This window comes from Equus asinus, chromosome 8, assembly GCF_041296235.1.
Source record: "Equus asinus isolate D_3611 breed Donkey chromosome 8, EquAss-T2T_v2, whole genome shotgun sequence".
Lineage (NCBI taxonomy): Eukaryota > Metazoa > Chordata > Mammalia > Perissodactyla > Equidae > Equus > Equus asinus.
Window position 1 is genome coordinate 79199495 of NC_091797.1, and position 12104 is coordinate 79211598.

Here is a 12104-nt window from a genome sequence, read left to right on the forward strand (position 1 = left end):
CTGGGATCTAGGAACGAGAACATGTACGTCGCTCGGGCCTCAAGTCACTGTCATCTTCCTACCTTCTGGCTACAGTTATTGGCTCCGGGGAACACGTGGGGGCAATTCAGGCCAATGAGAAACTGGGGGGTGTTGGGAAAGATTACCTTCCAAAGTCAACCTTCTCTCCCCGTGTCAAGACTTGAATAAGACACACAGCCTTGGGAGTTGTTGGGAGCCATCTTGGGACCATGAAAGAGAGTCAGATGGAGGAGGAAACCAGCACCATAGATGCCAGGGAGAAGAAACAAAACCTGAATCTTGGTCTCACCGTTGCGCTGCTGAATCAGGTCGCCCTTCACACTTACCCTTCCTTAGGACTTCTGGTTACCTGAGCCAGTGAACCACTTTATTATTTAAGCCAGTTTGGGTTGAGTGTTTTGTTGCTTGTAACTGCACACTCCCTACGTGATTCACGTGAGAATACTCAGTTTGGCAAAGGGGGAGAAAATGAGGCCACGGGCTTTCTCAAGAGCTGTTGGGTGGATGATAAAATGATAGGATTATTCTGGAAGCCATATTAATAGCAGGCAGCACAGTGCTATGATGGTGAGCTCGCCTTTTGCAGGCAGACAGTCTGGTTTTTGTTCCTGGCTCTGCCAGTTTTTAGTTGTGTGACGTTGAGAGGTTATATACCTCATTGAGCCTCAGTTTGTCCATCTATAGAATGGGGGATAATAAAACCATCAGTCTCAAAGGAGTGTTCAGAAGGTAATGGAATGCAAGGCCTGGCATGAAGTCCATGCTCCATAAAGACAAATGCTCGTAACCACTCCTGGCATGGAGGGAAAATGTGGCCACAAGGATCAGAAGCCTTCACAGAATGTGCAAACTTCTTGACTCAGCAAATTGGCCTTCTAGGAATTTACCTTCAATAAATAATCAGATAAATGCTTAAAGATATGTGCATGAGAATTTTCTCTGCACTATTATTTAAATTGGCCCCCAAATGGAAACAAAGTCAATGTTCAACAATAGGGTCTCTGTTATACCAGTTGTGGCACAAGTGTGTATGTAATATGTAATGTATCGGGGTCATGAAAATGATGATGGTACTGCAGTATTCTCACACGCAAAGATATTCTTTACATATTGAATGGGACAAAATTGGGTTTTAAGGCAGTACATAAATACTGGTGCTGCTTTGGTAAATAGAGGCATGCGCCCCAGTGTTAAGATTCATTCTCTTTTGGGGTTAGAGTGTGGGATTGTGGGTAATTTTCATTGCCCACTTTCCGTGTATTTGGGTGTTTAATGATACAATGAGCACAAATTACTTTATAAACAGAAAACAACAACGTTCTTTCTATTTTAAAAAAACAAGTGAGATTCAATTTTCTCAACTTACAAAATTGTCACAAGCCCCTTTGATGCCCCCATTTTCCTGAATGCAAAGTGGATTTGACTCTTCCCCATGATAGGGAGAGGTCACAGAAAGAGTTTTTCCTTAACCTTAATTTGTTTCTCATTACTAAGGTAATATGTGTGCCTAGTAAAAAATTCAATTATAGAAATACACTGCTTTGTTCCTGCACCTTCCGCTCTCTATTTCACCCCTAAATTCAAAATGTGTATATTTTTAGCTTTTCTATGCATATGCTTATCTCTTGTGTTTACTTTCAATGTATATGCTAATGTATGTCCCTCTTGTTTCTTCTATTCTAAACCATATCATTGGTAATCTACTCTCAACTTAACAGCCTTTCAGCAAAACATAAAATGCTGCATTATATGAGAAGGCAAGTCTTAATTTCAAAAACAAGGTGAAAAAATTTGCTTCTTGGAACCAAAGAACTAGAAAGTGTCCATATATTGTTTTTTTTATTGCGTTACAGTTTTTTTTAAACATAGGACCATACTTTATAAACTTTCCTGCAGCTCACTTTTTTCACTTAGTAATATATCTTGGACGACTTTCCCCATCTATCCCATTCTTTTAATAGTTCCATGGCATTCCATCATTGTGACTGTATGGTCATTTATTTCCCGAAACCCTTTCTGATGGACATTTGGGTTGTGTCCCATTTTTTTGCTGTTACAAACAGCGCCGCGAATCTCCTTGTACATCTATCTTTGTGCCCTTGGGGGAGGATTTTTCATAGGTGGATTGTTATTGATGTCTGAGCACGATCGATTCAGAATGCTTCACGTAGAGTGTTCAGGAGGTGTAATCTCTGTTCTCAGAAGGGCACAGCTACGCGAACGCCATCTTGCTCTCGTTTCCCTCCATTACGGTCCTGACCAGGGGCCTCAGCTTTCACATCAGCGTCTCCCAAAGGTGGGGGGTTCTGGGCAGAGCCCACTCGATTCCCTCCCCCATCTTCAAATTTTGTATCCGATGAAATGCTATCCACCGGATCAGGGAAATTTTAGGGTTTGCATTTATCCGTGGAATGCCAGCTCTTTACTGTGCTCCTTTGGGCTCTAGGATACTATGGCGAGTGTGATGGATGTGGTCCCCTCTCCTGGGGCTGACATTCTAGTGGAGGAAGCAACAAACAAGGAAACAAATGAAAAGTGCAGAAAAGCCACGTTAGCCACTAATTGAAGCCTCACATGGCAACCGCAGGGCGTGACGGGGCACTGTCCTTAGGCGCCTTACCTTACAAACAGCCCTACCAGCTCCAACTGGAATGGGGGAGTTCTCTTTGTAGAGCGTGTTATTATTCCTGTGTCTTGTCCAATATGCAGGCAAGTATGTTCCTCTCTCTTTGTAGACCCATGAAGGCCTGGGATCAATGATTTCACAGAAATAAACCCCAGGTTTTGTGGAGGCAGCAAGGAACAGTGAAACGAGCACACGATTAGGGGTTAGAGGGTCCCGAGTTTGAATCCCAGCTATCGTCGGCTGAGTAATGGCCCCCCAAAGATGTCCATGTCCTAATTCCCAGAACCTCTGATTGTGTTACTCCACGTGGCAAAAGGGAGTTTGAAGATGCAATTAAGTTAAGGATTTTGAGGGTAAGATTATCCTGGATTTTCTGGGGTGGGAGTGGGGGCAGCATAGTCATAAGAGTCCTCACACAAGGGAGGCAGGAAGGTCAGAGTTAGTGGTAGGAGATGTGGCAACAGGAGCAGGGGCCGGAGTTATGAGGGGCCATGAGCCAAGGAATGCAGGCAGCCTCTAGAAGCTGGAAAAGGCAAGGAGATGATTCTTCCCAGAGCCTCCGGGAGGAATGCAGCCCTGGCCACCCATTTGGACGTCTGACTTTAGAGCTGAGATAAATCTGTGATGTCTTAAGTCACTAAGTTCGTGGTAATATGTTAGATCAATAGTAGGAGACTAATATACCAGCCCTGCCACTTACTGCTGTGTGACTCTAGACAAGCTATTAACCTCTCTGAGCCTCCATTTATCATCTGTAAAATGAGCATAATGATACCTCTCCTGTAAATTTTTTTTTTTAAACAATTGGAAATAAAACACCTAAAGCACCCACCTTAGTGCCTGGACCATAATAAATGCCAAACAAATAAACAAGTCATATTATTGTTATTAATAATTTAATTCCTCCACTTCATAAAAGATTTGAGACACCTTATAGGAACACAAACCATAAACCAACGACAAAATAGAAATAGAGATTCAAGATCAACCAAAAAATAAGTAAGAGCAGAAACTCAATTCAGGGAAAAGACTACACATGTGTAGGCAGTATAACTTTAAGGAGTGGCTCCAGTTGAGCTTCAAATTTGGTGCTGAGCTTCCTGGCTGCCAAAGTGAAAAGGGAGATACATCAAGTCTTGTGCTTTTTATAACAGAGAGAAGGAAGAATTTAGTTACTCAAGAAAAACAAAGCTTTTCTTAGTACTATAAGAAATCTATGTGTTTTTCCTTTGGTGTGCTTAGCACAGGTGCAGCCAACTAATTGTGTTATTATCTATTTAAGCCTGCCTCCTCTTACTAGGCTGGTCATTCTTAACCCTGGCTTCACACTAAAACCACCCGGGACCTTTTAAACATATATATGCCTGGTTCTACCCCAACCTAATTACATCAGAATCTCTGGGACTGGAGCTGAACATGAGTATTTTTAAAAAGCTCCCTGGGTGGTGCTGGCGGCAGCTGGGGTAGAGAACCGCTGACCTCAGCCATCAGCTCCCTGGAGGCAGAATCAGGTCTGCTGTATTTACAACTTTATCCTCAGCACCGGGCCCAGCGCCTGGCACTTACTAGGTACTCAATCTGCAGTTTGCATTCATTTTTTTTTTCGTACAGGTAAACCATTCACCTGAGTAAAAAAATATCAAAAGATATACAGTGGAATGTCTTCTTCCTTCCGTATCCTCTATCCACCTAATTCTCACTTCTTCCCGGCCCCCAGTACAGCTTATCATTAAAGGTTTTTCCAGGATATCTTTATGCGGAGATAAGTAAAATTGCGTACAGATATGTGTGTGTGTTTGTGTAATGTGAGTGGAGCTGTTGGCCCCATTCCTCACTCTTCTCTGGTCGTGTTAGACATCCACACCCCTGCCACGGCCTCACGGTCAGGAGAGAGCTGTTCTTCAGCCCTTGACTTTGGACTTGACCAATGGGATGGGAGCTGACGAAACATGAGTCTTGAAAAGTCCTTGTGTGGTTGGTCTCGTGCTCTCGTCTCCATGACCCGCCGTGAGAGGAACGTGCCTTGGTTAACTGCCGCCCCTTCAGCCTTCCCAAATGAGGGAAATGGAACAGACTGGACAGGACCTGCAGCTTGTAGCTCGCAGCAGAGGCACCCACTGAGCCCAGTCGAGATCAGCAGAACCCCACCCAGCTCTCAGATCCGTGAGCGTGAGAATGAGCGATCCCTCTTTTCAGTTTGGGGTGGTTTGTTAGGCAGCGTTCTTGTAGGAATGGCATATCCATGTTCCTCCGTGCCTTATCATTTGCCAATCTCTCATGAAGGTCTTTCTATATCAGCAAATAGAGAGAGATCTCATTCTTTAAAAATATCGATGTAGAATGTTTGGATGTATCTTCATTTATTCAATATTTTGCTCTCACAATTCTGCAGTGAATAACCTTGCACATATATCATTTTGCGCAAGTCCAAACATCTCTGCAGGATAAACTCCCAGAAGGGGAATCGCTGTGTCGAGGATTATCTGCATTCGTAATTTTGATAGATGTCGTCAGATTCCACGCCACAGGAACACCCCCGCCGACAGCGCCCGCGTATTTCCCCGCAGCCTCACAGACAAAGCGTGTTATTAACCTGTAGGATTTTTGCCAACCTGATGGGGGAAAATGGTATTTCGGTGTAGCTTTAATTTGCATTTCTCTTTCTTGAGTGAGACTGAGCATCTTTTCAAATGCTTAAGAGTCATTTGTGTTTTCTTTTCTATGAACTGCCTATTCATTACTCTTTAACCATTTTTCCATTAGATTGTCTTTTTCTTATTGATTTCCTCAACACATATTTGCTGAACAAATGGCTGAGTGAAATCAGGTGAATTTAAACAAGGGGCTCTGAATACCATGGTTTAACCTCCCAGAGAGAGCCTGGCGGAAGCCAGGATAGATTTGGCACGGCTGTGGCGGTCCACCGCGTTCTTTGATAGAGAGTCCGGGATCTCACGTTTCGGTGCCACTCCTGACGGACGCTCCCCAGGAGGCTGAGCTAATGAGGCCCAGGTGAGCAGGCTGCTGGAGCAAAGGGCAGAGATTGTCCAGAGGGCTGTGTCGGTTCTTAACGGGACGCACAGAGGGAGTGGAGCAGAGCAGGACCACATGCTCCCCAGGTCCCAGAAGACTTTCTCCATTCTCTGAGATGGGCGGTTGGGAGAGCATCTGGGTGCTTTAGACCCTAGATAAGCAGGGAGCAGGTTGACGTTCTAGTGTGACTATTAAGGAGGCAGATCCGGGCTCTCACCTGGGTGGAAGATGGATCAGAACGAGCTCATGTGCCTCCCGTGAACCGCGCACCTGCCTTGCTTTCCAGCCACAGTGGGCTTGGCAACAGCTTGTGTGATTCTCAGGGTCTTAGAGTCAATGGTCGTTGCCACCATCATTGCTATTCATTCCTGCTGTGGCAGCTGCTCTGGTCCCTTATAACCACTAAGGCATTGTGAGGTCCAGTTGATACCCACCCATGTGAAATCAAGAAGCGTGGGGCAGCTGGCACCCCATTGGGAGAGTTTTGACCAATGGGAGTTGAGGGCTAGCGGATAGATTATTCCCATCCCCAGAGGGACGGCTCAAACGTGCAGCCTCTCTGAAGACTTCCATGCTGAGCAGCCAACCTCTCCCCAGGCTGTGCCAGCTCCGTCACGCACTTCCTTAATTTGTCGCCCTCCTTTCTCTCACTCTCACTCTCACTTCCCTGGGATCAGACTCCCCAACATGTGTCAAGGCACACGCTTTTGCCTGAGGCTCTGTTTTCCAGGGAGCCCTGCCTGAGTCAGAAAGTAGACTCATTTCCATCCAGAGGTGGGGGTTTCTATAAACTGTATTTGGGACACAGATTCTAAAAGCAAAGTGGCTTCTGCTATAACTGCAAAGAAGGTTTAAAGAAAACCCTCCCATTCATTGAGCAAATAGTAAGTGACAACTCTATGCTGACAGTTTCACATACGTGATGCCACCTGATTCTCACCAGATCCCCATGAAGTGTTGCTACCACCATTTTTCCAATAAGGGAACTGAGACTTTGGATGTTAAGTTAGTCAATGATCGAGCTGGGCTTTCACCCCAGTTCTGCTCTGCTCCAAACCTGGCCTCATGTGACTCAAAAGTCACAGGAAATGCTGGGATGCATTTGACAAAATGCCTTAGCAGAGGAAGTTGCCAGAACTTCTCTGGCTGGTCCTTTATACACTCACTCTTCTGCTCCCTAGAAGTAAGAGGTTATGAATAACAATATGCACCTTACAGATGGGCAGCACCGTCTGCTTTCCAAGTGCGTCCAGATTTGATCTTCCTACTAGTCATGAATACATTTCATTGAGAAACAGCAGAAACCAAAGCTCAGAGAGGCTAGGGGGCTTGCCAAAAAACACCCAGCTTCTGGTCACCAGAAATGGACCTGGCTCTTCGGGGCCCAGTTTATCTATAGCTCCACCTTGTTCTCAATTGATCATGTATGTGTGATTCTTGTTGCTGCCACACAGATTGTTTTGGAAACATGAGATAGTGAAAATAAAAAAAAAAACAAAAAACCAACATAGAGTGAAAAATAAGTTGAAGACTTATTCTTTGTCTCCTTAAAAAATCTTAAAGTTTTTAAGTCTTCATTCATCAGAATGTGTGTGTGTATCCTTCCAGTTATTCTATGAATGTTCTGGTGCACATGTCTATATAGGACACCACTTAAAATGCTCAGATGGCAGCTCGTTTTCCCACACTCTGCTTGGAGATGGTTCCATCCCGGCGTGTGTTAATTGCCTCTTGTGTCTGAGTGGCATTTGTCGCACGGTGTGGAGGGACCGTAAGTCACTCGGCTGATCCTCCTTTGAGAACAATCTGGTTGTCTCCTGCCTCCTGATGCGCATTTGTAATTACAGAGTGTCGCTTGATGGATGAGAGGACAGGAAAGGGAAGGACTTGCCCAAGGTCACGCAGCTCTCTGGTGGCAAAGCTGGGATTTGAACATAGGTCGCCTGGCTCTGGTCCACCTGCTCCTGGTTCCTCCACAGAGCAGCGGGGGCTTTGCGGAAAGGCGGGGCCTGGCGCGAAACCCCAGAAGACCAGTTTGGGGCGATGGGTGGGTCTCACCCCGTCATTCTCTTAATTCTCTGGCAGGATTTCAGCCACCGATGACCTTCCTCCAGCGCGTCTCATGTCCTTCTGCTCCACCTCGGCACAGCAGCTCGGCAAGCCCCAGGGTCCATCCCTCTGGTGACAGGTGAGTCGTTGATCAGCCCTGAGAACCAGCTGAGAGCAGGATCTATTTAAAGAAGCACACGTTCCCAGGGGCTGAGTCACAATGGGCTGGCCCAGCAGGCCCGAGTCCGGGCAGCGTGGCCGTTAACGGCACAGTGGCCGCTGCAGCCTGGCTCCGACTTTGGCCACCACCCCAAAGAGGCTCTGAGCCTAAATGCCACATTTAATAAGATGAAACAGGACACCCCCAGCCCCACATCAGTTTCTAGATTTCAAACGTAGGTACTCTTGTTGCCTCCCCACCGACCACTACTCTTCGTTACAACGGTGATCAATCACCCAAAATTGCTGTCACAGACCTGGATTTAAATCCCAGCTCTGCTCCTCACTGGCTGTGCGACCTTGGGCAAGTCGAATATCCTCTCTGAGCCTCAGTGCCATCATTTGTAAAATAGGGTTAATAGCTATCTTGCAGGGTGTGGGGGGAAATAAATACGACAATATACCTGCAGCCCATGTCACAGCACCTGGCAGGTAGTAAGCGCTCGACAACTGATAGCAAATAAATTAGATTAGATTAAATATGAGTTTAGCTCTACGCTAGGTGTGGGAGGAAAATACAGAGCTGTTTAAAGAAGACATAAGCTAGTGAAATTATAATCCGCAAGTCTGACCATTGCAACGTTCAGATGTTACTGAGGATCTGCTGTGGTTCAGGCGAGGCAGCGACTGAGGCCCTGGGGATGCACGAGCGGCTTGTGGCTTTGAGAAACTCGCCATCTCATGGGAGAGGCATGCAAACGTATAGTTACATCACCATGTGGAAAGTCCTCGGATGTGTTTCAAGTGGTGTGGGGATCCACGGTTAGGAGCAGCTAATTCTGCCTGGGACGTTAGTGAGAGGCTTCTGCAAGGAGAAACAGATGGCAAATCCGTGGCATATATGACGTCACCCCCCATTCTGTGTTCACGGCAGACATCAGTCATCAGTCTTGACACTGAGGACAACGTCATAACCCTCTGCATCCTTCTCAACACAATGCTGCAGACAGCCATGACCAGTCGGTCAACATCGATATGATAAATGCCATCTGCCATCCAAAGATATTTCAAGGCACTAAAATGTGTCCAGCCATGGCACACAGATCATTGGAGCTCTGGGTCGCCTGGAAGAGAACCGGTCTGGGGAGGCCTCTGAAGAAAACTTGGAATCTAGTGGTGGCTTTGAGGCTCACGTGCCATGTAGTCTCTCTGAGCCTGGTTTCCTCTAAGTGACTCTGATTCTCAGAGTTCTGAGACAAGAGAGGGGCTTCCAGTCTGAGTGTTCAAAGAAGGCTGACAAGAGGTGGGATTTCAGGGGGCTTTGAAGGATGGGCATAATTTGCATCAACAGAGAGCAATGTGTACCCGTGCACGTGTGTGCACACTCTAAGAGTGTGAGGGAAGGTGGGGGGTAGACAATGGGTGGACTTCAGAACCTACTCCCGTCCGTCTTTGTTTGTGCCATCGAGTGGATTCTGACTCCTGGCGACGCTGTGGACAGCAGAGCGGACCCCTGCCTGGTCTCTGCGCCAGCCTCTCGCCTTCCGGTGCTGCATCAGACAATGCTTCTGTGCTCTTCACAGTGTTTTCACGGCCAGTGTTTTTGGAAGTGGGTGGCCACGTCCTTCTTCCCAGTCTGTCTTAGTCTGGAAGCTCCACTGAAACCTGTCCACCATGGGTGACCCTGCTGGTGTTTGAAATCCTGGTGGCATAGCTTTCAGCATCACAGCAACACGCAGCCACCACAGTATGACAACCCCCAGATGGGTGGTGTGGTTCCCTGACGAGGAAATGAACCCAGGCCGCGGCAGTGAGAGCACCGAATGTTAATACTAGACTACCCGGCTTCCTTCCCCAAAATAAAAGCAAATGCACCTCCTGCAGGCCGCTCTGTGGTGTGGGGAAACTGCAGGGTGTCAAACTGCAGTACCTGCCAGGAGGCAGTCACGACCACGGAAAAAGGGTGCTGTCCAGGGAAGACTGGGTACCATGAAGGTGGGGACAGGTGGCAGCTGCCTGCTGCTTCTTCCTCTGACATTTCAAGTTCATGTCCCTCAACAAGGGTTTCATTTGTCTTGTCTCCTCAGCAAGGCCAGGTCGCCCCTGAGCCCACGAGGACACCCACTGACAGGTGAAAGGGCTCTTTGCCAGGCAGACCCGTGACCCTCAGCTGCGCCCTCCATGGGGCTGTCTCCCAACATGCAGCCTGCGGCAGAGCCTCTTACATTTGGTTACAGATTCCAGTTTGGCATTTTGACTTCTTTCCTGTTCACTTTTCTTATTCCACCTGGAACTCGACTGACCCTTCGGCAACATGCTTCGAGCATGTGGACTCTGCAGTCACACTGCCGGGTTCAAATCCTGGCTCTGCCACTTCCAAACTGTGTGACCTTGGGCAAGTGACTCAACCTCTCTGAGCCTTAGTTTCCTCATCCATAAAACGAGGGGGACAATCTCAGTTCGTACTTCCTAGACAGGTGTGTGGATTCAATGAAAAGAATCTATGTAAACAATGCAGTATCTGGCACATTGTAAATATTCAATAAATATTCACTATTATTACATTATCAGCTATAGGTTCCCTCCTTTTACCTGGATTGTAAGCCCCCTGAGGGCACAAACTGTCTCTTTTGTACTCACTACGAGACTGGGCGTAATCCTGAGGTGCTCAAAACACTTGCTGATTATTTGATGTAAAAATAGAAAGTTGTAGAAGCTCTGGGTTCTGTGGAGGAAGCTGAGCTTCCTCTGGTTAGTGTTCTAGGCTTTTGAAGTCCACGTCTACCTTTCCAGACTCACCTGCTACCCCCGTCCCCCCTTTTAACAAAATCCTGCCATCCCGGCACATCCAACTATTTGTGGTTCCTTGAATCCACCACCCTCTTTCCTGCCTCTCCTTGCAAACCCTACTTCCTCCACCTTCTCTCATCTTGTCAGTCATGGCTTTTTAAATCATGAGTGACAGGAATCCGACATAAAGTGACCGAAGCAAAATACAAGTTTATTTGTTCAAATAGCTGAAGGATCTAATATTATTGGTCTCAGGTATGGCTGGATCCAGGAAGTCAAATGATACCATCAGGACTTTCTCTTCCTCTCAGATCAATTTCCCTTTGTGTTGGCTTCATTCTTAAGTTCCTCCATTCTCCCTAGTGGCAAGATGGCCATCCACAGTTCAGGCTTGCCTCCATCCAGTAACAACACCGGGAGAAGGAGAGCTCCTTTCCGTGTAAGGGTCCTGAGCGAGTCCAGGGCTGCCTCTCATTGGACCAGTTTCAGTCACGTGCTCATCCTTGATCCAATCACTGTGGCCAGGAAGAAGGAATATGCTGATTGGCCAGATTTGGGTCATGTGTTCATCCCTTGGGGAACCATGGGGACTGAGAGTGGATAAAAGGTTGTTCTCCAAGGAATCTTGGGTTTTGAGCAGATGAAAACAACAGATGTTCCCCACACATGGCAAACCTGCTCATCCTTCAAGATGAAGCTTGAATGTCCTCTCAGTGAAGGGCCTCCAGATCCACTGCTCCTTCCAGGTTGGGTCCTGTGTTATCTCCATGACCAGCCCACAATTCATACAACTGTAAATAACTCTCCCCGAGGGAGGGGCTGTGTATTGTTAGTGTTGTAGGCTCTAGGCACCCAGCTCAGTGCCTTGGACATGACGGGCATTTAAGAGATGTTCACTGAATGAGTGAGTGAATGAATGAAGCCAGAGTATGGTGGTCCTGGGCCAGTTTGCCCTCAGATCCACTGCTCTCCTTTCCCTGTTCTGTTAGCGTGGGGTGGGGGGAGCCCTTTAGGCTGCATTTCTTGGGCTCCCTAGCTCCTGCCTGGGAGCAGCCAATGGGAGACCCCGCAGGATCTTGGAGGGCAGGACGGAGACCCTGGGGCCCTTCTTTCCTACCTTTTTCTACCCTGAGAGGCTTCTTCGGCAATGGCTGCATCTCTCCAGTTCCAGCGTTTGCCTTGCGACCCGAGCCCCTGGGCTCTGGTAATGCCTCCTCCTCCCTGTGTCTACCCAGATCTGGGGGCAATTGTAGCTTTTGCTGCTGCTGATCTCTGGGTGGTCTCCCCATGCCGTCTTGGCTTCTGACCTTTTCCATCCTCCATGTAACCAATTTCCTGCATTAAAGTTCCTCTGTTTGAATTACTTAGAGTGGTATCTGTTTTCCTGGTTGGCGTCTGACTGGTACCAGCCTGTTAGGGGATCTCA

General features: G+C 47.3%; 1 protein-coding gene across 1 annotated transcript in view; it reads left to right on the plus strand.

The window, feature by feature from the left end:
- Positions 1-12104, plus strand: part of RPH3A (rabphilin 3A) — a 255820-nt gene that overhangs the window by 124919 nt on the left and 118797 nt on the right. Inside the window, exon 2 of the mRNA XM_070516106.1 lies at positions 7766-7868. The gene's annotated coding sequence lies outside the window, so the exon portion shown is untranslated. The remainder of the gene's footprint in view (positions 1-7765; positions 7869-12104) is intronic.